At 39.5% G+C, this 25,928-nt stretch overlaps 1 protein-coding gene across 1 annotated transcript in view; it reads right to left on the bottom strand.

Annotated features, from left to right (window-relative positions):
• Positions 1 to 25,928, bottom strand: part of PRKDC (protein kinase, DNA-activated, catalytic subunit) — a 4,917,417-nt gene that overhangs the window by 3,982,978 nt on the left and 908,511 nt on the right. The window lies entirely within an intron of this gene.

Here is a 25,928-nt window from a genome sequence, read left to right as displayed (position 1 = left end):
TGGACCGCAGTGGCATTTTCTTACATTCTGTACCCCCCACGAATCATCATTGCTCTGTTAATGTTGACTGTTAGCCTTCCTTCCCCAAAGCCACCTTGATCCATATCTTAATTTTGGCAAACCTTTCCCATTCTTTTAGTATAGACAAACACTTTGAAATGGGTGTATATGAAAGCTGGGTCTGATGGGTCTTTACAATCTTTTGGTATTGCAGCCATCACCACCACAGCTAGATTTTTCCAAGATGTTGGTGCTTTCCATCCTTTTAAAATACTGTTAAGTAAAAACCTTTAAGAGCTTTATCACATTCTTCTCTCATAATTTACAAAATTTTCACAGGAATACCACTTGTTTCTGAGGAATTTCCAGCATACTGATTACACATCACTTATCTCATTTCCTCCCATCTTAACTCTTAATTGTTGATCCTCATCTACCGCTAACCTCGGCAAACTTAAGTCTTCCATAAATATTTACATTTGTGCTCTTTCCTGATTTCCACATTTCTCCACTTTAAACAAGTATTCATAAAATTTCTGAAATATATTAAAACCTCTACAGGATTCTCTGGTTATTTTTCTTGCTATAGGCTCCCTAAGTTTGGCAACAACCCATTCTACTTTGTTTAAACATTTTGGTGCTCTGGAGTTATTGTAAAGAAACTGCTGTTTTAGAGCAATCTTTCTAAACTCATGCATATTATCCAGATTAATCCCTCTTAGGAATTCCTATTACTTCTTAACCATATCTTTTTCTCTTATTTCTACTCATTTTTAAACTCCATTTGCATGCCATCCCACTCACTACCTATAACGTCTGAAGATATTTCCATCTTCTCTGATCACTCGAATAATTTTCACTACCTGTTCCTTACATTCATGGAGGGAAAGCACCACTGAATCATTTTTACTTAGTAACCCTGCATTTTTAGGTTCATAGGTTTACACTACGCTAATGACCACCAAGGTCTTTACAAGCCTATATCTTTTTTTTACTGATGCATGATCTGAAATAGTTATTGGATGTGTGTTGAAGCTTTCAATTAAATTAAACTGTTCATGTGAAATAACTTCTATCTAGGGTAGCCCAGTTACTGTATCTTGGGGAATAACATGTACATTTTTGTCAGAGTTCTAATTACTGAATTCATATCTTCCATACAAAATATTTTCATAAATTTCTTCAGAATCTACTCTTTTTTGCTGCATTTTTCCTTTTAGGCCCCCCTGATACATGCATACTTTTGCAACTCAAATTCCAGACCCCAACTTAAGTAAAATATCCTGTTGAAAGCCGATTATTCCTCTTATAATTTTCTTAAGCTCCATAATAGCACTTTTTGGTAGTATATAAATACAGCTCAGCATAATTCTCCTGCTATGCCTGCAGCACCATACTACCACTAATAATGTCTTTTCTTCAATAACTATTGGAGCCGCAATAGTAACTGGTATAACTACTCCCCATTTTCCTATGTCCCTGACATTCTGTTAAATATCCATCCTGAAATCCTTTTTTGTCAAATTCACATGTTCATTCCTTTCCAAGTGTGTCTCCCATAGAATTCCTATTTGCACTCTGTGTTACTTAACATAATTCAATACTCTTTCCTTTTTGTCTAAACCTGTAAGGCCACTTAAGTTCCAAGATAATATGGACAGTATAGTCACTATGATGAAAAGCTACAGTTCTCATCTATTATACATGACAGTTTGTTTTTTCTTTGAATATGCATTTCCAACTTTGTGTTGCATGTACACACTAAATGTTTGGCAGGCTGATCTTTTGTGCAGTTGTTTCTCTGCACCATTTGCACCCTGGTCATAAATGCAAGACTTGTTTTAAATTAAAATTCTCAAACAAAAAAAAAATAAATACATTTTCAAAACATCATTACTGATCAACTTAGAACAAATGCACAAGACTATGCACATCTTCAAAACAAAAATAATACTCCACAGAGTAACAATGACCCCAAATCAACAGCTACACCCACAAGTATTAACTAACCTAAAATTAAGGTTACCCTTGTTGAAGCTACAGCCCATGATCCCACTTACTCGGATTGTGGTCTGTTCTGTTCTTATCCGTTTCCCTCCCAGATATGAAAAACAGTGTGCATGCTTTCAGAAAACTAACTTTTAACTGAGAAATAATGCACTGTCATTATATAAAACAGAAGTATACACTGTTCTATCAAATGCATCAAGGTACTAAGGCTGCTAGGAGGCTGCCATCTCTTTATTCACTTCCCATAATTTAAACTTCATTTTTCAATAAATGGCTTGATATTGTACCTTTGAATTTTGCAATGACTCCTTGTACGTTTCACTTAGAATGTACAGATAACCTCAGCTGCAAACTTTCTGACTCCCATTGAACATTCTTCAACATAAAAATAAGCTAATATACTGAGATTCATAAGAATTACTTTCATCATTTTGTCTTATTTTTAAACCTGCTTGCTTACAAAAAATACTTGTTTATAGTTTAGGCCAAAGAAATAAATCTATTATAGACATACATAAATAGGTTCATAGGTAGGTACTAGGCTATCGGCCATGGGGCCTATACAAGCCCAGCCAAAAAGATACCCTGGCTTTTGCCAACAAAGAAAATTATTTTCCTGTGCCACTGTCTAACAGAGCCACAGAGGTGATCCCCACGGTGAATTTCCTATTTCCCATCCAATCATCAAGATTTTTCTTGAGTGTTAATGAGGAGCTTTTTTGGATATAGATAGGTAGTTTATTCCAGAGTATGGGAAGTCTCTGGGACAGGAATCTATCCCTCCGGCATGTTCTGTTTATTGTGGTGACAAGGTTTAGGTCTCTAGAGCATGTAGCTCATTGGGATTGGGATTTTCTTTAAGTGAAGCATGTCCAACAGCTCTGGGTTTGACATAGCTTTGTATGTTAGGCAGAGATCACCTCTGAATAGGCAATATGCGACGGAGTAAAGCTTGAGTTTTTTGAGACGATCTGCGTAGGGCATCTGTTTCAGGCCGGTAATCCTCTTTGTGAGGTATTTCTGCGGCCTTTCCAGTTGCAGATGTCTTGTGAGGTACATATCAAAAGGGGCATTGTACTCTATAATGGGTCTAATGAGTGACGAGTAGAGAGGAACAATGACCTTTTTCTGGATGAGAAACCTTTTGTGATGAGGTGTGCACGTAGAAGGATTTCCCGACTACTGTGATGATGGGATTATTAAAGGAGAGACTACTGTCCACCTGTGCCCCAAGGTCTCTTATCACACTTTTGGTGTTAAGTATACTACCGCCTATGTTGTATTTCATGTTTACAGAGTTTTTACCAAAGGGGATGACAATGCACTTTTTGGCATTGAGCTTGAGGCCATGGCTTTGACACCAGGCATCTGTCTCAGTGAGGCCCTTTTGTAGGATGTCCACATCACTAGGAGTTTCGATTATGGCTCCTAGTTTGCAGTCATCTGCAAACTTCATTAGCCAAATACCTTGTGTGTTAGCCTGTACTTCAGAGAAGTAGATACCAAACAGGAGAGGACCCAGGACTGAACCCTGTGGTACTCCACTTGTCACTGGTCTTAAGTCGGATTTGGAGTCTGCTACTTTCACAGTTTGGGTTCTGTCAGTGAGCCAGTTGGCAACCCATCTTGTGACATAGGGATTTATACCTAGTTTAGTGAGTTTATCTATAATTCCAGAGTGGGGGATGGTGTTGAAAGCCTTGGCAAGATCTAGATAGGCTGTGTGAACCACCTTACCCTTGTCTACGGCTTTGATGACTACTTCAAAGAAGTCTATCGGGTTTAGGAGACATGATCGGCCTTTTACATTTCATGATGAAATGCAAAATTAAAGAAAATATCTTAATTTGTGTAATATAATCTGAGCAGTTTTGCAACCCAACAGCCAAAGATCACAGCATATTAATATTAAACGTGCTTTTGTCTAGCCTTTCTTCTCTTGCTATACTGTGAAGTCCATATTTGTTATAACTAAAAATACTTTAAGTTTATATCTTTAACACATGCAACAGTTAATGAAAAGACTCCCCTCACATTTAAAATACCCAACTACATATTACACAAAACTGCTACTATATGTAACATGCAGTTTACATCATGAAATTTTTTTAGAAATAGTAAAAGAACAAAAATTGTTTTACTTACTTACTCCCCCTTTAGTGTCATTCTAAACATTAACTATATAAACTGGGGTATATAGTTTACAATTCACCGACAAGTTTAATGAAGTCAACAAAAGTCCAGCTTTTCAGCCACTTTTTCTTGCAAAGCCATATTTCACAAATGTGACTGATGCATTTAACTCACTGGTTTTCCTTGTTCATCTCCCAACACGAGACTCTGATTCAAGTCCAAGGTACTCCTGATTCTTCTAGTCGACTCCTATGCCTTTTTTGTTTCTCAAGCATTTTCTTTTGGAACATTGGAAAATGTTTCACTGGCAAAGTATTCATATGAATTTTGCTGTCAGAAGAATGAGAAGCAAGTCCCCTTTCTTCTTGATGGCTCACTTTTGTCGGATAAACTTACTTCCTCTTTAGCATATTCTGCAAAAAAAATAACAATCTCAAAGAAAAAAAATCTGAAGACAGCTGGATATAGCAGCTTCAGTCTCGCACCTGCCTATTGACACCCTGACTGTTGAGATACATTTGTTTTTCTGCTGGGGTACAGTGAATAATAATTTTCTACAAACACTCAGGTGTCTACAATTTTAACACTTTGCCCTTCTGCCACAGTTTTGGCAAGATAAACACTTTTTGCTAGCATAATTACAGGTTTACTAATATAGGTCTTGGCTGTTTTTTCCTGGTGAGGTTTAAAACATACATTTGATGTGCTCTTTCGGTTAAGAAATCCTGCTGTGGAATACCACTCCTGTTGCTTATTTGTGCTTTCATAAAATTAAAACAGTCTGTTCTTGACAGTTTCTCTAGTACATCAGAAAATTTCAGGTTTTCTAAGCACATACTGTCTTCTATTTACTGAAACAAATCTTTTTGAGAAGCCTCATACTCGTTCATTTTTTTCTTCATTTCATCCTCTGATTTTTGCAGTTCTGACAGTTCATCTGAACAGCTAATTAAAGCCTTTTCTATTTTTTCCAGCCTTTTGGCATTTGAGTTGACATATTCCTTCAATATTTCATTTATTTTAATCATATCTGGAGTACATCTAATTTATGTTTTCCTCTAAATTACTGGAAGATTGATCTGCTTTTGCTGAACAGCTGCAGAATCCTTCAGTGACTTCTCTTCATCCTTTTCTGGTTGGTTTTCCACATTTCTTCAATGTTTGCATCAAGACAGTGTATTTACTAGCCAGTAACTAAATGCTTCCCAAAAAAACAGTTGCAATGGCCATCCTTTTTCTCAGTTTCTGCTTTCACACAGGGAGAGCTGAAAATAAGCTTTTGATCAGTGTTCACCCATCTTGAAAGTCTATTTGTTGTTTACATTTTGTAGTTTTTCATTTTGGTAGCAGTATGACTGCCACAGCAGTTCTCTGTGTGTGCTTCTTAGAAAGGAGTTTTACCCCTTCAAGTTAGTGCAACTATGAAGTGCCCCCTTGCAAAATAATGTGTTGTCTTTTTAACATGTTTTTAGAGTGCTTGGTGCTTTGTATTTCAATATTAGATGTTTGTTTTATTTTTAATTCAGACATTTTTCTTTGATTGATGGGTACTTGGTTGAGTTTGACCTCAGAAAATATATACGCATAACACTATCACAACCCTTATTACTGCATACATTTTATATGCGTAAAATACTTCACGTCACAAACATATACATACATAAATACATGCAATACATACATTCATAAATATACACGTACATGTATATTTTTATTTACTATATTTATTAAATGGGTAAGTGAACTAATCAACAAACCTACAGGCCAGGAAGGTAGAGGCAATAGTCATAACAAAATAAAAGTTGGGTTTTCCATAAAACAACCGAATATAAAAATATAAGTTGAACTTGCAACACAAGATTAACATTTAATCAATTACATTACATATAAATATGTTTATGCATATAAACCAACAAGACAAAGAAAGCACCAAAATGCAGTACAAGAGGGGTGTGAAAATCAGGCCAGAAGTGCAGAGCAAAAATTTTTTCAAAAACATGTTCCAAGAAAATACTGTGATAATTGTGTCAGGAGCTGAAACAAACCACTAAAAATATAAAATAGCAGTTTACTAACCAAATCTATGAAAATGTTACCACAAAGATTTACTTGCCCAAAGCAGTCTCTCTGATCTTTCAGTTCTGGAACATGTTAACATATATATTGACAGGAACGCCCCCAGATAGTGCTTTATTTATTAAAGGGGAGAGAGACGTAGAAGCCTGAGAAAAATTCCTATGCCAAACTACCTAATGCCAGATGCATTTGTCCTTTTAACAAAGACTGAAATGGACCCTCTCTTTCAAGAATAGATATTAAAGTACAGTTTTGTACCTACCATAAATGTAGATGTTCGAGGATCCACATTGCTGCAGTCCTAACTATTGGCATGACCGACTCAGTCTTTTCTTGCCCCAGATGTCAGAAGACCCTAAAGACAAGGCCAAAACCAAAACACACCAAACATACCTGCACCAAAAATATACAATATATACAAAGGTACCAGAGTATAATCTCACCTACACAACCACCCCTAAACACAGAGGGAAGGAGGACTGCAGCAATGTGGATCCTAACATCTACATTTATGGTAGGTACAAAATTGTACTATGTTCTTCATTCCACATTGCTGCAGTCCTAACTATTGGGTAGAATCCCAAAGCAGAGGTAAGGGAGGCTGGCAAATCATAAGGAAGCAGGAGCTGATAACATGCCTTGCAAAATAGCTGTGGCAAAACCAGCCCTAGACTTAGAGTAGAGAGGAAGGTGGATGCTTTAGAAGAAATGCACTGAACTCCAAGTAGCTGCCTCCAAAAATATCCTTAGTTGCCACCCCCTAGAAATGCTGTTGAAGTGGCAGTAGCCCTAGTGGAATGAGGCCTAATCCCAGCTGGAATCTCTTTGCCATGATGGGAATAACAAAAATCCACCTAGAAATAGTTTGTTTTGACAAACTCAAAGCAAAAGAAACAAACTGCTGAGACTGTCTAAAATCCTTAGTCCTGCTTAAATAATTGCCTGTGTACATCTAAAGTGTGCAAAATCTTTTCCCCTATTTCTGGGATCTGCATAGAAAGTAGGCAAATGAATAGTTTGGTTTAAAGCCACACTAGAAACCACCTTAGGCATAAAGGAAGGATTATATCCTTATGAAAAAAAAAAAAAGGCTCAACCGCCATAAGGGCCTACAACTCAGAAACACTTCTAGCAGAAGTAATGGCCAACAAAAAGCAGTCTTCCATGACAAGTATTTCAGGTCAGCAGTAGCTGCAGGCTCAAAAGGTTGTAGAGAAGTTTCTCCAACACAAAATTGAGATCCCAAGCAGGAGTAGGAGCTTCTTATATTCTTTGCCCCTAAGAAATTGCTTGAACAAAGGATGTGAAAACAATGGTGGGTCACAATCATAGTGAGCTGAAATTGCTGCAGCATGAATCTTAATGGAAGACACAAACCTTTGACAAAACCTTTGTCCAATAACTCAGTAAGATATTGAAGAGCCACACTCAAATTAGGCTCAAATCTCCAAATTCTTTGCTGCAGTCCAAAATAAAAATCTCTTCCATTTTACACTTTCCTCGTACAAGGAGTTCTGGCTACGATAATCACAGTTAAAACAAGTTGAGGAACTTGAGACCTGCTCTTTCAAAACAGAATATGTCAGGCTGTTAGATGAAGAGTTTGAAGCTTGACATTGAGCAGATGACCGTCCCTCTGAGACAATAGGTGTGGAATCAAGGGTAAAGGCCATGGAGGCTTCCTTACCAGACTCCTCAGTAATGGGTACCAGTGCTGCCGAGGCCAATCTGGAGCTAGTAAAATCATCCTTGGCTTGTCTTGTCTGACCTTTAGAAGCACCTTTGGGAGAAGAGGCAGAGGTGGAAAAGCATACACATGAAGATTTTTCCAACTGAAAGAAAGAGCATCCACTTTCCAAGCTGTGTGATGAAACAGCTGGTGGTTTAGTGGAGGAAGCTAACAGATCTATGTGGAGTTCCCCATGACACTGTCAATGTTTGAAACACATGAAGATCGGGATCCATGATTTGTCTGCTTAACACATCTGCTAAGGGTCTCCCATAAAATTTTGCTTGCCTGCACAATGGGTAGAATGTGTTCCCCTTGTTTGTTGATGTACCACATGACAGTTGTGTTGTCTGTTAGAATCAACACCTGCCCTGGAAGAAGTAACTCCTTGAAAGCCATTAATGCAAACTGGACTGCTAACATCTCTTTCATGTTGATATGTAGATGCTGTAGTCTGGCAGGCCACTTGTCTTGTATCCACTTTCCATCTAGATGAGCTCCCCAAGCAAAGTCTGAGGCATCTGTCGTTAGAATCTGACTTGCCTCTGGAGAGAGTCCCTTGTTTAGGTGACATTCCTGAGCCCACCACCAAAAATTCTTTTGAATGCAAGGTATTATTTGAATGACAGTGTCCAAATCCTGGCAGTGCTGTGTCCATAGATTTTGAGATACCACTGTAGCTTCCTCATATGCAGTTTGGCATTGAAGCACCAGAAATACAAGATGCCATGAACCCTAAGGCTTGAAGGACTGTCCTTGCAGTCAGCCCGGACTGAAGAGATAATTGATGGAAGTAACTGGAAAGATTCTTTTGTTTGTCCGGGGTTAAAGGCCATCTGGGCTGCTGTATTCAGTCTCACACCCAGAAAGCACATGTCTTGAGAGGGTACTAGACTGGACTTTATTCACAGAATACCCTAGGCATCTTAGCACTGCTATGACATATTCCAAATGCTGTAGCCTTTCTTGAGCCAGAATCAGGCAGTCGTCCAAGTAAGGATAAATTTGAATTCCTTTTAGCCTGAAGTAAGCTATCACTGGAGAGCCAAACCTTTGTAATACTGGGCTTAGTAGATAAGCCAAAGGGCAATGCAGAGAACTGATAATGAGAATTTCCAAGATACTTTCTGCAACTTAGTCTTATAGGCACATGAAGGTAAGCTTCCTTGAGATCTAAAGTTACCATCCAGTGATCTTTGCCCAGCAGAGGTAAAAGCTGTTGTAACGTCAACATTTTGAACTTTGGAATGTCCAGATAAGTGTTGAGGATGGATAAATCCAAAATTGGTCTCCACGTTCTTTGGTACTAGGAACGAATAAAATCCTAGGCCCCTTTCTGGCACAGGAACTGACTGAATGGCTCCTATTTGGAGCAACAGAGAAATTTGTTTAGCCTCTGTTCTTTGTAGAGGAGGAATGTCTGGCATGCCTTTGAAAGGAGGCAAGGTATGGAAATAAAACCTGTAACCGTGGTGAATGATATCCAGAACCCATTTGTCTTGGGTAATTAAATCCCAATTTTCTTTGAAAAGAGACAGCCTTCCTCCTAGAGGTGCCGCCAGGCGAGAATGTACTGGCAGCTGAAAAGGAAGGTCATTGGGTCTGCGGACTGACCCCTGCCCTCACCAGAAGTCTGAGCAGGTGAACTCCCTGTCCTAGGCCTAAAGAACCTTGAGCTCTGCCCCTACCACGTCTAGACCTACCCCTAGACTGGGAATCATAAGCAGGATAAGTCCACCCCTTAGTAGGCCAATTTCTACTAAACGGAGGCTGCACCTGCAAAAATCCTTAACAGTTTGCATAGACTTAGCCTTATCCTCCATTTTCTTTAAAACTGCTTCCACAGAACCAAACAACACATCAGACGCATCCAAAATCCTTGTCTTAACATGCTCAGCTAAGTTCTGATCTCTCAACCAGGCGTGCCTACGAAGAACAGAACCAGTGGCAGCCACCCTCGAGGAGGCCTGCACAGCATCAAAACCACACTGCAAAGAATGCTTTCCCACTTGTTCAGAAACATGAACTAAATCCTGCAGCTCTTTACACTCAATACCTTCAGCCAGAGCATCCACCTTAGACTTCAATTGTGAAAGGAGATAATTCTGATATTTTAACATATGAAACTGACAATTCAACGCCTCATGGCTAAAGTGGAAGAAGTGTACACTTTCCCCCCATCTATCCAAAGCCTGCCTCTTTATCAGGAGGAACAGGATTTTTAACCACAGAAGCCTTCACACCTTTAGGCCCCTGAGAGACAGTTTCTGGGTCCTAGGACTCTTAAAAGATACTTATGGGCTTCAGGCACCCTATAGTACCTATCGGTTTAACTGGGGCAGGAGGCAAAGAATCAGGATTTAGTGAAGCCTCTGCAAAAACATCTTCCACAACATTCAGAACAGGAGGTATAGCTAAAGGCCTATGCTGGGGTAAAAACAAGAATTCTCTAAGCCTCTTCCTGGAATCAGAGAAATCTTGACCTTCCCATTTAAAATGCTCCCTCATGGAATGCAGGGTCTCTGAAAAGAAAAATCCTCAGGAGGCTGAAGGAGTAGAATCATCCACATCAGAATCAGAATAAGGAGGATACTCCTGCAAGTCCTCAGCAGAAGACTCAGAAGCCTCCGAACATTGCTCAAAACTCTCAAACTCAGGTTCCACCCTAGGCCTCTTATCAGGAGGGGGCATAGAACCTCTAATCATAGTAATCAAATCCTCTGCCATTTTAGCATATGCTTCTTAGGCAAAGACCCTGAAACACTTGGAGAAACCCCACAGAAGCTAAAGTAGGCCTGCCTCTTAAAGAAGCCTGGGCACAGAAGCAGGCCCTAACCACCTTAGGAAGAGAGGGAAGAACAGCCACCTGAGAAGCCCCTTCAGCCTGGCCTACTTCCTGAGAGGACACATCCTGCAACAATAAAGTTTCTCCCTGAGACTCCAAAGAAACTCCTGGCAGAACCTCCGCTCCACTGAGTTTCTAAAGAACCGATCCGGGACTGTCGGTTCTTCCCTGTAGGCCTCGCTGCTTTGTCCTTGCGCTTTTGGTTGAAGGCCGGAGCATCCGACGCATCCCCACGCATTTTATAATTACAACGCTTCCCAAACACTAACCTGGCACAGTCTAACCTTCTCTTAATAGTGCGTTTGTTAAATCTAGCACAAGAGCGCATCCAACAACGTGCTCAGGCCCTAAACAAGGTATACACAAAGTATGGTAATCCCTATGAGGTATCTGTTTCCCACAAGAAATACAGTTATTCACTTTTTCTGACATCCGTTAAATACTGAGGCAAGAAAAACAAAATATTCCAGTTTAGCCAACTTTGATTCGGTCTGAAACTGACTTCAGAAACTTTCAGAACGCCAACCTGCACTCGCAAAATTGCTTCTGCATCGGACCATGCGGCAAAAGACTGAGATATGCGCGTCGGCGGTGATTAAGTACCTGGACGCACTGACGTCCAGTAGTCTACGCGCCCGCGACCGACGTCAGCCATATACTTTGGTATTCGGGCCGACTGGACAGCGGACTACCCAATAGTTAGGACTGCAGCAATGTGGAATGAAGAACATCTGTGCTGTTTTATAAAAGAACCAAATTAAGCACAATATCTGTACTTTAAAATGGTCTTCTGTATGCATATTACATATTCATTTACAAGTGATGATCCCTGAATACTAATGTCCATTACCAATGCAAGTAACAAAGCATTTGTCTGCGTTTGGGTGAGTGTTAAGGTGTTCAAGTTTTTTTTTTTTTTTTTGTAAGATGACATTTGGAACAGCTGACCCTTCAGTAGCAAAGACAGACAAGGGGGGTTCATTCAAAACATTGCAGACATGATAATCTGAAGACCTTAAAGAAAAATAAAAAGGAATCTCACAGCAGCAGTTTAACAATATTTATTTTTTGTTAACTGGCAATGTGGACGGATCCAAGGACACTTTTCAGGCATCAGCTGGGTGTCAGGACATAATTAGTGCTGAAGAAACAAATCAAATGCCACAGTAGCAGTCAGGATCACACTTGCAACAAATGCACACATTTTACAGTTGTTGAGAACTAGGTACAAATTGTACATTTAGCAGAGTAAAGAAATCAACATTTCAGAGTGAAATGTAAAATATTTTCACAATGCTGTCATCTTGCCAACAAAAATTTCACATTTAGCTACACTCAGAGATGAATGGCAGTACCACATCCTACACTGAAATAGTATACAATTCTCATTCTTAAGTACAGCAAAAGATTTTTCACAACTAACGATCCAGTCAGACACTTATTTACAAAGAAGTAATCTCTTGAGGTACAATACAGTAATAGAATATAAAATGAAATTCCCAACCCCCTGGGGAACCAAAAGCCTAGAAAATATAATACTGAATATATATATTTTTTAATTTATCCCCCCCCCCCAGTCCCCTGGGTGCTACGCTATTTACAACCTTCTCAACAGGAGGGAAATCCTCAGGAGTTGTGTATCAGATGGGACAATGACTTGCTTGCTGGTAAATATTCTTGAAGTAAGGAGGTAGCCTTTGCCTATTGTAGCATGACATTTGTATTTGCTTTTTAGGTGTCCTGTTAGTTTTTCCCCCCTCAAAACCGACTGTAATCAGAGTTCATTCTGGAAGAGGATTCCAGTTAGCTGGAACACTCTGATGTTCTTCTCACCAGTAGCTTATCCAACTGGTTATGTTAATTTTAGGGTGCCTCTGTCCTTACTCCCAAGAGAGTAGGGGAAGGATTTGATTTGGAGTTTACTTTTTAGGGATGGGCAGAAGCTGCAATTTCTGTATCTGCACCTAAACAGTACTGGGTGCTAAATGTTAGGCTATGATGGTTACTCAAATTTTAGGATCATTTCAGGGCATGTAACTGCGCAACAGGTTAGCATTTAACAACATTCATTCCAATCTCTAAGAGTATATTCATGGGTGTTACCTCTTGGTTTAATTTCTCTGTGTTTTTGGGGTTTCTAATATAATGGGAATGGACCTTATGAAATTAATATTGCTTCAATTTTTGACGTTAGCCAAAAGTGTTCTTCACAACACCTGCAATGTGCCCAAAATCAACTCCTTCTGCAATTCATATGGAGTTACATGTTATCAGTAGTGAATCTACTATGGAAGCTCGAACTTCATATGGTCAAGACCATAACAAAGTTTTGAAAGTTCGAAACTTCAATAAAAAAATAAATAAAAATTTTCTTTTAATTTACGCAGGGAGGGCAAACCTCGCCTGTACCCCCACACTCCCCTGCTAATTAAATATACCACCTGCGACATTGCACTACAGTGAAGAGAACGGTAAATTTCTTGTTCCTCTCTGTACAGCATCTCCATTCAAACAGTTCGACATTTCAAAACTTCGACCTTACGGTCTTGACCATATGAAGTTCGAAGTTTTGAAAAGTACAGTTGTGTACACTTACCATAAATGTAGTTGTTCGAGTGTATTCACTGTTGCAGTGATCACATTTGGGTTGATTCCCAAAGCTGAGGAAAAGGGTGGAGGCAGTGAAGGAGATTAGGGGCTGGCTAGGATGCCCTGCAAGACTGCAGTGGCAAAGCCTGGCCTGGATTTGGTTAAGAGCCACACTGGACACCACTTCGGGCATGCAGGATGGGTTAGTCCTGAGGAAAACCCTGTCAGCATGGAAGATGATGAAGGGCTCCACAGCCATGAGTGCTTGTAGATCTGAGACCCTTCTGGCTGAAGTGATGGCCAGAAGAAAAGCGGTCTTCCAGGAGAGAATTTTTAACTCTGCTGAAGATGCTGGTTCGAGGGGGGCAGGGTGAGCTTTTCCAACACAAAGTTAAGGTCCCAAGCTGGGGTAGGTGCTCTTCTGGGTGGCCTCAAGTTGCTAGCCCCTCTTAGGAATTGTTTGATCAGAGGGTGCGAGAAAAAGGGGCTGCTCGGTGGGGAAATGAGCAGAGATAGTAGAGGCATGAATTTTAATAGAGGAAAAAGAGAGACCATTGTGTAGCAGGTCAGCTAGGTAATCCAGGATGAGACAGAGGGAGGGAGGGAGGGCTGTGCCATATTGGCTCCCTTAGCCTGAATCCGGGTGCAGAACCTTTTCCATTTGTCAGCATGAGACTTTCTAGTGCTAGGGCATCTGGCATCACGTATAACATCTAGAATCTGTTTACTGAGGTTGGCAGATTGATCAGTGGTTAGGGAATAAGCCAAGCTGCCAAACTGAGGGTCTGCAATTGGGGATGCATGAATTCACCTTCCCTCTGGGTCAGAAGGGTTGGGGTCTGAGTGACATGCCACGGTGACAGTGGCGACAGGCTGCACAGCAGTGGGTACCAGTGCTGGCGAGGCCAGTCTTGAGCACTAAGAATTGTCCTTGTTTTTTCCTCTCTTATTTTGAGCAATACCCTGGTACTGACAAGTAGTGGAGGAAAGGCAGACTGACAAATTGACCCAGGGGAAGGACAGGCCATCCACTTTCCAAGCCATGCAGTGATGCTCCCTGGTGCAGAACTTTGAGCTGATAGTTGATGTGGGAGGCAGAGAGGTTGATCTTTGGGGTGCCCCATTTCTGAGTTATTAGGGTAAAGGTTCTTTCGTCTAGCTGCCACTCGTGGGTCCAGAAGATTCCTGCTTTAGTGATCTGCCAGAAAGTTTAAAGAACCTGGCAGGAATTGTGCTAACTGGTGTAGCTGCATGGCAGAGGCTGTGTGCCAAAAGGTCAAGGCCAGCCTACACAGATGATAGCAGAGAGTCCCTCCCTACTTGCTGATGTACCACATCACATTGGTGTTGTCTGTTTTGATCAGGAGAGCCCCTGGGGAGAGAAGGGGCCTAAAAGTTGTCAATGCGTGCTGGACAGCTAACATCTCTTTTCGATTGATGTGCAGATGGATTTGCTGTGGGCTCCATTGGCCCTGTATGCACCTGCCGTCCAGGCCCTGTATGCACCCCAGGCATAGTCTGATGTGTCTGTGGTGAGGGTCTGGGCAGCAGGGGGTGGTGAGAAAGGTAGTCCCTTGTTGTGGGAGTATGCTGCTGCCCACCAAAGAAAATCTTTCCTGAGGCAAGGTATCATGGGTATAAGAGTTTCCAAGTCTTGAGAGTGTTGACACCAAAGGCTTTTTAACTACCATTGAAGTTTCCTAATATGCAGTCTGGCATACAGAAGGAGTAGAATGTAAGATGTCATGAACCCCAGACCTTGCAGAATTTTCCTTGCAGATAACTGGGGTCTGTTGGCTAGTTGAGAGAAGTAGGCTGTCAAGTAAGTTGCTTTTCTGGTGTAAGGAATGCAATCTGGGATGCTGTGTCCAGGCTTGCTCCCAGGAATATAATCCTTTAGGTGGGTACTAGTTTGGATTTCTTTTCGTTGATAGTGTACCCTAGTGAGGTCAGTAGGGACTTTACAAAGGCCAGGTGCTTGAGCAGCTTTTCCTGTCTTCCTGAATTAGGCAGTCAGCTAAGTATGGGTAAATTTGGATATTCCTTTGTCTGCAAAAGGCAATGGCCGAAGCCAGACATTTTGTGAAAACTCTGAGAGCAGTACATAAGCCAAAGGGAAGTACAGAGAACTAAAACTGCAGAGGTCCTGCCCTGAAATGTAGGTATTTCTTGCATGATTCCCTGATAGGAATGTGGAAGTAGGTCTCTCTTAGGTCTAGGGTGGCTAGCCAAGCATCCTTGGAGAGCATGGGTAGCAGTTGCTGGAGGGTGAGCATTTTGAATTTTGGTATCGCCAGTTAGGGGTTTAGAATGGACAGATCAATAATGGGGGTGCCAGGTGCCCTCTTTTCTGGGTACCAAAAAAGGTCTGGAGTAGAAACCTTGGCCTTTGTGTTCTGCAGGAATGTGCTCTATTGCCCTCAGAGACAGCAGGGAAAGGACTTGCGTTTGTACCTCTGCCCACCGGTTTGGAGGTAGATCTGGGAACCCTTCTAGGGTTGGAAGAGTATGTAAAGAAAATCTGTATTCTTGGGACACTATGTTGAGGACCCAGTGGTCACTGGTAATGGTGGCCCAGGTGCTTGCATGAAAGGAGAGTTTTCCTCCAAGCGGTAAGTGAAGGTGGGCAGAGGGAGGGGGTGGTGGAGGAGAGTCATTGTGAGTTCTTACCATGAGGAGGTGGCTTAGAACTCCCTGCTTTTGAAGTGGAGAATTCCACTGTTTTGATCTCTGCATTCCCTGTGACTGCTGCCTGGGGGGCCTGCTTCCACAGGGTCTGGGCTGAACTGACCTGGTGGGAGCAGGAAAAGACCAGTGCTTGTTGAGGCAATGCCTGCTGAAGATGGGTGGCTGGACCTGTAAGAAATCCTTAACTGTCTGCATAGATTTAGCTTTTTCTTCCATCTTTAAGACCTCCTCTGCCTGCCTTAGTGCCAAATAAATTGTCTTTGTGCAAGGGTGCATACAACAATTTAGATTTAACATGGTCTGGCAAGGGCTGTTCCTTAAGCCATGCATGCCTTCTAAGGACAGAACCGGTGACTGCTGCCCTGAAAGAAGCTTCTAGGGCATCAAAACTCCAGTGTAAGGTATGCTTAGTTACTTGACTTGCAGAATGCATTAACTCTTGTAACTCTCTAGATTCTGCACAAGCAGGAAAGAAAGACACTTTTTTTAAGGAGTTCCATGGCATGTTGCTGAAATCTTAGCATATGGAACTGGCAATTTAGTGCTCTGATAGCAAGAGTAGCAGAGGTGTATACTTTTTTTACCCCATCTGTCTACTGCTCGGGAATCTCTATCCGAGGGGGTGGGATTCTTAGCAAAAGTTGCTTTAATACCTTTAGGCCCTTGAGAAATTACCTCAGGGTCAGCAGTAGGATTTTTGAAAATAAATTTCCATGTCAGGGACACTAATACCTGTCAGGTTTTCTGGGTGCAAGAGGTAGGGTGTCAGGAGTCAAACTGGATTCCAGGAAAACATCGTCCAGAACATCCAGGACTGGGGGAATGGCCAGGGGTCTGGCGCTGTGGATGATTAAGAATTCCCCGAGTCTCTTTTTAGACTGAGAGCAGTCCTAACATTCCCATTGGAAATGCTTCCTTAAAGTATGATGGGTTTCCCCCAAAAGAAAAGTCCTCGGGTGGAGAGGTTGAGGGAATGGAATCCTCTGCACCAGAATCCTCATAAGCAGAAAGGGGTTGCATGTCTTCATATGCAGATGCATCAGAGTCATCAGGCTCCTGTTCAGACAAAACTACTGGGGACAGATCTCTTTCTTTTGGATGGGGTAGCTTGGCTTTCCTCTGATAAACATAAGGTCTTCTGCCATTTTAAGCATTTGAGACCGAGGCAAGGAAGCAGGTGCCTGACAGTGGGTTGTCTGTTTCTTGGGTGTGGTTCGTAACCTGGGCCTTAGAAACTCAGTCGTTTTTGAAAGAACGGTAGACGTGAAAGAAGTTTGTCTGTGTCGAGAATCGGTAGTGCAAAGTACTTCCTCAGAAGCCGGTGCCTGCTCAGCAGCTCCAAACCCATCCAAGGGAGAGAACTCTGCAGGATCTGTAGTTGAACAGTTTTGCGGCATACCGGACTCCGAAAGGGTCTCGGTAGCGGCCTGTGAATCCACAGAAGCGTGCATCAGGGGCTGCGAAAGCGCCTCACTGAGGTCCGGAGAACTGACGATTAGCTTAATGGCATCCATTACTTCAATTTCTATTTAACTTCTTCCTTACTAATTCTCTGTTGTACATTTCCTCTGTTTTACTTTTTTTTTTTTTTTGTATTGTGAAACTTTCCATATCTAGATGCCTTTAGCCATATTTCTCCAAGTATCTTTGGAGCTGCTCTTTTATATTTGTTTAATTTTCTCCTTTGCATAAATACTGCACCATGAAAGATCTTTCTTCTTTCCTATGCCCATGTTTCTTTTTTATACTTTTCAAAAATCTCAGAGTTTTGTTCTTTATATTTTCGCACTTCACTGCATTTGTACATACATACAACTATTTCAAGCACGGGCATTAATGCCCTTCTAGTTTGCCAGTATACCAAAACACATGTTCTCATAACAACAGTCTAGGCTGTTTTTAAAAATGTGTCTATATTATATGAATGAAAGTTCATATAAGCGAACGCTCAATAAGCAAAAATCCCAGATATCGAAAACAATATTGTGGGGGGCTGCACCACCCCACACACACATCCCCCACTAAATATATACTCCAACTCAGAGATCGCACTACAGTGAGGAAATGGCAAAAACTCCAATCTTCACTGTACGGCGATCCCACAACACGCACCTTGATGTCCAGGAGTTTCGCTCAGGGCGTTCGCTTATATGACCTTTCGTTCATATAATATAGACCCCTTAAAAATACCTAAACTAGTAATTGCTTTAGTATAATTTGGTAGTCTGTTCTATGAATCAGCTACTCTGTCATAGAACCAATTAGTATACTTCTCATTCCTACAGAATCTTCTACATAGGCTGTCTGATGATTCTCTAGTACTTTTTGATAACCTCAAACTTTCCCAGAGGTAGTGGTCTCTAAATCCCCTATATATCTGAATGCCTCCTCTTAGACATCTGTAAGAGTCACTGTACAAGTTCAGATATTTTAGTGTTTCATAATAACTTAAATTTTCACATCCGTGGATGCCCTTGGTATATTTCCACTGTACTCTTTCCAGTTTACTCATGCTTGTTTTCTTATAGGGTTTCCATATTGTTATTCCATACTCAAGTTTAGGTCTAATGTAACAATGAGATCATTTTTGATTTCTTAGACTTTATAAATCTTTTTATACAACCTATAGTTCTATAATGGATTAGAAAAACCCATAGCTGGATCTACCCATATACCCATGTCCTTAAATGGGTCTACAGTTTCAACACAGGATCACAGTGTCTGATATGAAGCAGTTCCATACTTGCTAGAACACTGTTTTTTTCATTTGTTTTAACCTTTTAATAAACAATGGGTTATTTAATAATTGAAAAATATAGGTCTCAGTATTGTCCATTTCAAAAACACTCAAAACCACTTGGTTCAATACAGCTAAACACACTCCTTCACAACTACAGTTTTACTTAGATGAGACGAGCAAAGCTTCAGAAATAGAAGTTCCACAATGTTGTGCAAAGTTTCAAATGAAACAGCTAGCTAGCTCTGACAGAACTCACTGGCTATTATTCTTTTTAGCCCCATGATTCTCCATTCAATCACCTACCAGCTTCCATCTCTCTGAGAACCAGGGTATTTTGGCATGTCATGGGAAAGCGGCAGCCTTGGAGCACAGGCTTCATTTCAACATGGCCAAAGAAAAGAAGTCAAGATAGTCTTAGCTGTAAATTACATTGCCATCCATTAGTACACTTGTGTGCCCCAATGATCTTCCTGCCATTGCAGAGCTACTAAATCCAGACTATTTGCTGCATGCTCTCATAGAACTTGCATACAAGATACAGTAGAAGGTAAAAATAAAAAAAGAATGCATGTAAGTTCACCTGTATTGGAGATGCAAATAATTAAAAATAAATGCATACTTAAAACAAAAACATTTATTCCTACATAAAATAATTAGTACCAATAAGTTCTCTAAAACTGCAGATAAACACTTGTGTGGGAACACGTTATATCAAATCAAACCAGTATGACATTCTCAGCAGACCTTTATCCCTCCTTGCATAACACTAACTGGAGCAGTTTTATCGTCTTAAAGACCCATCCTTTAGGATTGCTTAAAGCCCATGTTATCAATCATACAAGGATGGCAGTCTGCGAGTATGCCCAGTGATATCTGTCCCTCTGATTTAGTGTTTTTGTTACCTCCTCTAATGCAAAGTACCGCTTTATTAATAACCTCAAAGAAATTCAGTCAATTAAGTTCAGAAGAATGTTTATACAGAACACTGTGAGCTAGCTAATTTACTTGTAGCATAATACTGTTTATAAATACTATTGGCTTCTTTATGGTTTTACCTACACAGAAGCCATTACATTTCTCTGATCGTGCAAGGTAAGCCACGTCTTTAATTTTTCAGGTAAATGGATGGAGAGAGGTGTTTTGTTTACACACTGCTGACAGTAGGCACATATCCTCACATATATCTCACTGTCAATGGTAAATGGATCTCCTGTTTACAAATGACTGTTGTAAAGTACTTTGTATATTCAACAATAAGCTAAACCAAAGGAGCCAAGACAGACACCAAACTAACACTGTGGTAAAACTGAGCATTTTTGTCTTTATTTTTAAGACTTCTTCACAGTGAAAAAAACCTTAAAACTTCCAACATTTAAATTACAAAAAATACGTCATGATTCAAACACACCCCTCTCATTGCCCAACAAAAAATGTATTTAAAATTCATAATTAACATACAAGAATATACCACAAACTTCCAATTTAAAATTATTGTTATATATATCAAGAGAAGTATGAATAAAGATTTTTAAATTTCTTTGTGTTCCCTTTATACACCATAGGATTTCAACCTTAATACACTCATAATGGAAATATAATCATTTAAACCAGGGAAAGCCCCTGCATTTAACTTAAGTTGCTACAGTTGGTTACATTGTTCTAATAAGTCTTTCCAAGGCCTACCCTGGGAATTCTTTACTACCTGGTCCAAAACGCAAAATGTCCTGGATTGTTAATATGTTTAGTTAAAGCACTGTTGGCCTTATTTTTCTTAAAATCTAAAATGCGCTAGTAATATTTTCTCCTTAAATTTTCTTTTAGTTTTCCCTATGTAGAACCCGTTACATTTCTGACACAGGGCAAGATAAACACCGATAGAGTTGCAGTTACAAAACACATTGGCCTTTATCAATTTACCATTGACCTTAAATGTGTTCCCTTCTAACAAAAACTTACAATGGAGACAAAAGCCACATTTTGCTGTACCTGTTTTTTTATGAGTTAAATTAACTACACCAAGGTCACTTTGTTCCAAATAATTCTTGCTAGTTTTACCTTTTTGATAAACTACTAAAGTTTTTTTCCACTACTTTATCCACCACATCAAAAAATGGGGAAATAGACCAATTCTTATTATTTCCCATATTTTCTGAACCCAAACACAATACTCCATCACAAAAGCAGTAGAGTAATCCTTGTTGGAGGTTGTATTACCTGCAAAAATTTTGTTTACACTACTAAAGTCAGTCTTAACTGACGGGATGATGTCCCCTTCTTTGGTCAACTTCCCACCTTATTTTGTTGATTAGTTCAGGGGGATATCCTCTAGCTACAAACATATCGGCCATGTTCTTACTCTCTCTGTACTATACAAAGAATCATCAGATATCATCCTAGCTAACCGTTATGTATTGTCTTTAATGATCCCTCGTTTTTGAAATTCTGGATGGCCGCTGGAATAATGTAATAAGTTATTGCAATACGCAGGTTTTCTGTAAACCATGTTAACAATACTAAGTTGGTCATTGTCGTTCATTATTCTAATGTCCAGATAGTTAATAGAGTCTACATTAAAGGAGAATGTGAATTTGAAGAAAGAATTTAAATAGTCAATGGAAGGGCCTATTTCATCCACTTCCCCTTCCCAGGCAATAAAGATGTCATCCAAAAATCTGGTATAAACTTTCCAGGGTGGACTGGTGAAATGTTTGAACAAGTATTGTTTCTCCCATTGAATAAGAACATTAACAAATATTATAAATTATAACTTACGTTGTATATTTTAGTAAGAGTAAATCATTGGGGTTTCAATGGGGTTTCACCAAGGAGCACAACAATCTTTGGATTCCTGAAAATTTATCAGTTATGCTTCTGGTTTGTAATATTTCTAATTGCATGTGTATAGGTTCATAGGCAAGTAGTAGGCTAGCTGCCCTTACAGGCCATTTAAGCCTTGCCAATTTCCCTTTTTGTGCTCAAATTAATGTACTCCATTTGGTTGGAGATTGGCCTTACCCATCCCATGGCAGAGAATTATACATTACCCTCTAATAAGAATAGCCAGGATCATACTGCGGATAATTTGAAAGGACCCATGCATAGGACATACTAGTTAGAAGTCGCCCATGGTCCATTAGTACAGAGGCAGTCCTATGGCAAATTTTCTGTTCCCCCTTGATCCCTGGAGAGAACATTTCTGATGCCAAATGACTTGCTGAAGTGCAGTAAATCCATCAGTATTGGGTCAGAGGAGGTCTCAGATGTCAGACACAGGTCAACTGTTAGTAGTCTGCAGACACAGAACATAGTGACAAGGCACTGTGTCGGTCCGTGTAGCATATTCCAGTTGCTGCATACATCTAGACAGATGCATACTGAAGGGGCATTCTACTCAATGACCTGCCTAATGAGAGTTGAGTAAAGGGGGCAATGACATCCCTAGAACTAGACACAATCCCTTTGTTTATAAGCTGTGCAATATAGAACATTCTTACAACAATGGACACATGTTGATGAAAAGTTATGTCACTGTCCACATAAGTTCACATTTAGGGACTAATCCAAAACAAATGGTCTAGATTTTCTTGATGTTATTAACGTAATATTTTTGTTCTGTTGGCAGTATTAGCCAGAAAAAAGAGGCATAGCTATCTGAACCGTTTTAACAGAACATCCTGCATTTGTTTATAACAAAATATTTATATCCCGTCTCAATTAATTTGTAATATATAGAAAAACTCTTTTTAACATACTACCGTCTACATTCATCAGAGAAGTGCTGACTAAGATTGAAGATAAAAGTACTGAAACACTAGAATTTTGACATCAATCGTTTTTTATCCAGTCACTTAAGTACCTCTGTGTCATGTGATAAATTGTTTAACTATGCGCTGTGGACCTTTTAGCCATCTGATGACACTCATTTGACAGCAACGGTACAAACCCCCTACATGCTACTATTATTTATGTTTTGGTGTTTTATTTCCATCGTTGGACTAGTGTATTTCACCATTTTATATTTTATTCACTACTTTGTTGCTATAATTCATTTGGGAAATTTGTTTTTATTATCACGGTCATTTTTTTTCCATGAAAACTGCTGCTGCCTCAGAGACATGGATTTAAATACAATATCAGAGAGCTATGCTACTGTAAATCTGAATAATCTGGATATTCAACTATTACTTGAACCGACAGCACAAACTCAGATAATTCTGAGCGGACACTTGCAATACATACTGCACTGAAGTGTTATCAAGTCAGTGTGCAAGAGTCTATACATTTTTATTAGGAATTCCCATTAATCCATTCACTGAAGCAGGTAATCACTCAAACAGTGATGACAACAGTTATAACCCATTGAAGACAAAATTTATTGCTAAACTTAAAATACTGCAATGGGTAACGACTATTTTGATACAAGTTTAATAAATGAAACTACCTTAGAGGTTGCATATTGTCAAAATCCCAAAAGTAAAGTGAGCAATGTAGATCCGGTAAGAGAATAGCATTTGTTTCATCATAAAATTGGAATGGGATATTTTGAACTTCTAAAATCAATATTACCAGACTCAAATATAAACTTAAATAGTTCAAATTCAAACTGGACATGAAATTAAAGAATATTTATAATCTATCCTTCAGAGTAAAGTTCAACAGAAAGAAAACAAAAACTGGCAAGTCATAAAAATGACTAAGGTAATACATATTGTTACTACAGGGGCAGCCATCAAGTCTTACAGTAAGAAATACAAGGTTAATGAAAATATTTTATTACATCACTAAGTCAATCACAGGCATTATGCACAGAGGAACAACAATGCGAGGGCTTGGCGACCTCAAAAAGTCTACCACTAACAAGTATAAATTACAAGTTTAAAGCAACACAAATGAGCATGGAGAGACTGGAGGTTTTACACGAGTCAAACTTCCATACCCAATTTCAAGCAATGTTATAAAAGGGAAAGTAGCAAAGCAGAATAAAACAGGATAACAGAACTCCGTGATGAGTGCTTACTATACTTATAATGGTTTAAACATGCATAATTTGTCCACTGTTGCATTATTACCATTCATGTTTACGTTTTTAGTAAAAGTTTGAACTTCATGGCATCAAAATGGATACACATGGTACACATCATCACTACATGTGAAAGCTGTCTTTGAAACGGATGCTGATATGCCTACTTCAGGTAATACCATGCAACTAAGAAAACAGCACTTGGGTGCCTCCCTTTGAGTTTGCTTATTAATTCAAGAAAAAATGTGCACAAGATATCAGAACTTCATTAAAAATGTCTTCTTACAAAAATGTATGTTGAAACATTTAATGAAAGTTCAGTAAAATGGAAGAGTAATACAGAAAATAACAATGAAACCAGACAAGGGTGGATCATTAGCTGTTGTAAAAGGAGTCAGTACTTGGCAAAAGAAATGCTAGCAAACATACCTTAAGGTTAGTTCCAAGAAAGAAATTAACAACTCATTTAAGACACAGATTATGCAAATTCACTTATTTTTTTTATCCAGAGGTTTAACTGATAAAGTTAAGTTTGAGTTGACAGTTAATATTCCAAAACTAAAGTACACTTATGGAATACCAAAATTTCAGAAAACAGAAGACTCGCCCTGGAGATCAAGTGCGAATGTAGAACAGAACCAATAGCTTTTCTGAATATAAATTAAAAATGGTTTGTGAGAACTATACTGTCATTTATTTTGGATTCTGCAGATCTTAGAGAAAATTAAGCATATTAAAGGTTAGACATTTTTTTGTAACACTAGACATTAAATTATCATATTCAGTCATTCAGCAGAATGTTGGCACAGAATACTAAAGGGATATGCTGTCTACAAGCACATTCCTAAAAAAAATGAAATTCACTTGACTCATCAATGTTTTGATTTAGCATTAAGGAACAATTTTTGAAATGTCCAAAAATGAACAGTATATCAACACAGCAGTGGGTGTGATAGTGGAGGCCACTATAGCCCCACATTTTGTTAACAATGTTTCCATTTAAAACTGGCTAGCTAAACTTAAAATGCTGTTTATTTTATTAACCTCAGTGTCCTTGTTTTACAAGCTCCTAGGCTGATGTACCATAGAAAGAAGAGTCTTCCACTTCTCACAATATATGCAGTTTTCACACTTGACAACATTGACATAAGTATCACTTGCAACCAGCAATAACTGATGAGTGACTGTGATATAGTGACGACTTACCCAAGGTTGGTGTGGTTTAATCACAAGGGTGAAGCTTGAGTAATTAAACAAAGGCAACCATGGGTAAATCTTCATTATACAACGACCCCCATTAATATTCAAAAACGTGCACGCTGATTGGCAGCATGCACGTTGTAAACCTGAGTTATAGTAATGGAAAAAGGTTCGGTCGTCCGGACTTTTTCCATTACTATAACTCTCTTTTTTACAGCAATGGAGAATGCAAGATCTCCGTTGCTTCACACGGTCTCGCTATGTTAAACGAGTTTAACATAGCGAGACAGCTTTAAAAAAAGCAAAGGACATTCTCTGTTGCTTTATTTAAAGCTGTCTCGCTATGTTAAACTCCTTTAAGATAGCAAGACAGTTTGTAAAAAGCACCAGAGATCTTACTTTCTCCGTTGCTTTTTTCAAAACTGTCTCGCTATGTTAAATGGGTTTAACATAGCGAGACAGCTTTAAAAAAAGCTCTGTTGCTTTTTTTAAAGCTGTCTCGCTATGCTAAACCTATTTAGCATAGTATAACAGTTTGTAAAAAGCAACTGAGATCTTGCTTTCTCCGTTGCTTTTGCCCACAACTCTGATGTACTGTGTGATCATACGCATGCGCAGTACATCAGAACTGCCGCAGAATACCAGACAGCTGCGGAAGGGCAGCAAGGAGGCATCATACAATGCCATTATTTAAGAAAAGTAATTATTTTTTTTCTTACATAATGTCATTGCATAATAGCAATAACCCACTTCTGGGTGAGGGTAATGCTGGATTTACCCACACCCAGACGTGGGTTATTGCTATAGTATCACATCCAGGAGTCAGTTAATGCTATTATACGACATTATTTAAGAAATAAATTACTTTTCTTAAACAATATCTTTGTTTTAATGGTAC

The sequence above is a fragment of the Protopterus annectens genome, chromosome 3.part0 (assembly GCF_019279795.1).
Source record: "Protopterus annectens isolate FY-2018-M chromosome 3.part0, PAN1.0, whole genome shotgun sequence".
In the NCBI taxonomy this organism is placed as follows: Eukaryota; Metazoa; Chordata; order Ceratodontiformes; family Protopteridae; genus Protopterus; species Protopterus annectens.
Note: the sequence above shows the minus strand (reverse complement) of the source record. Positions and strands in the feature narration are given on the sequence as shown.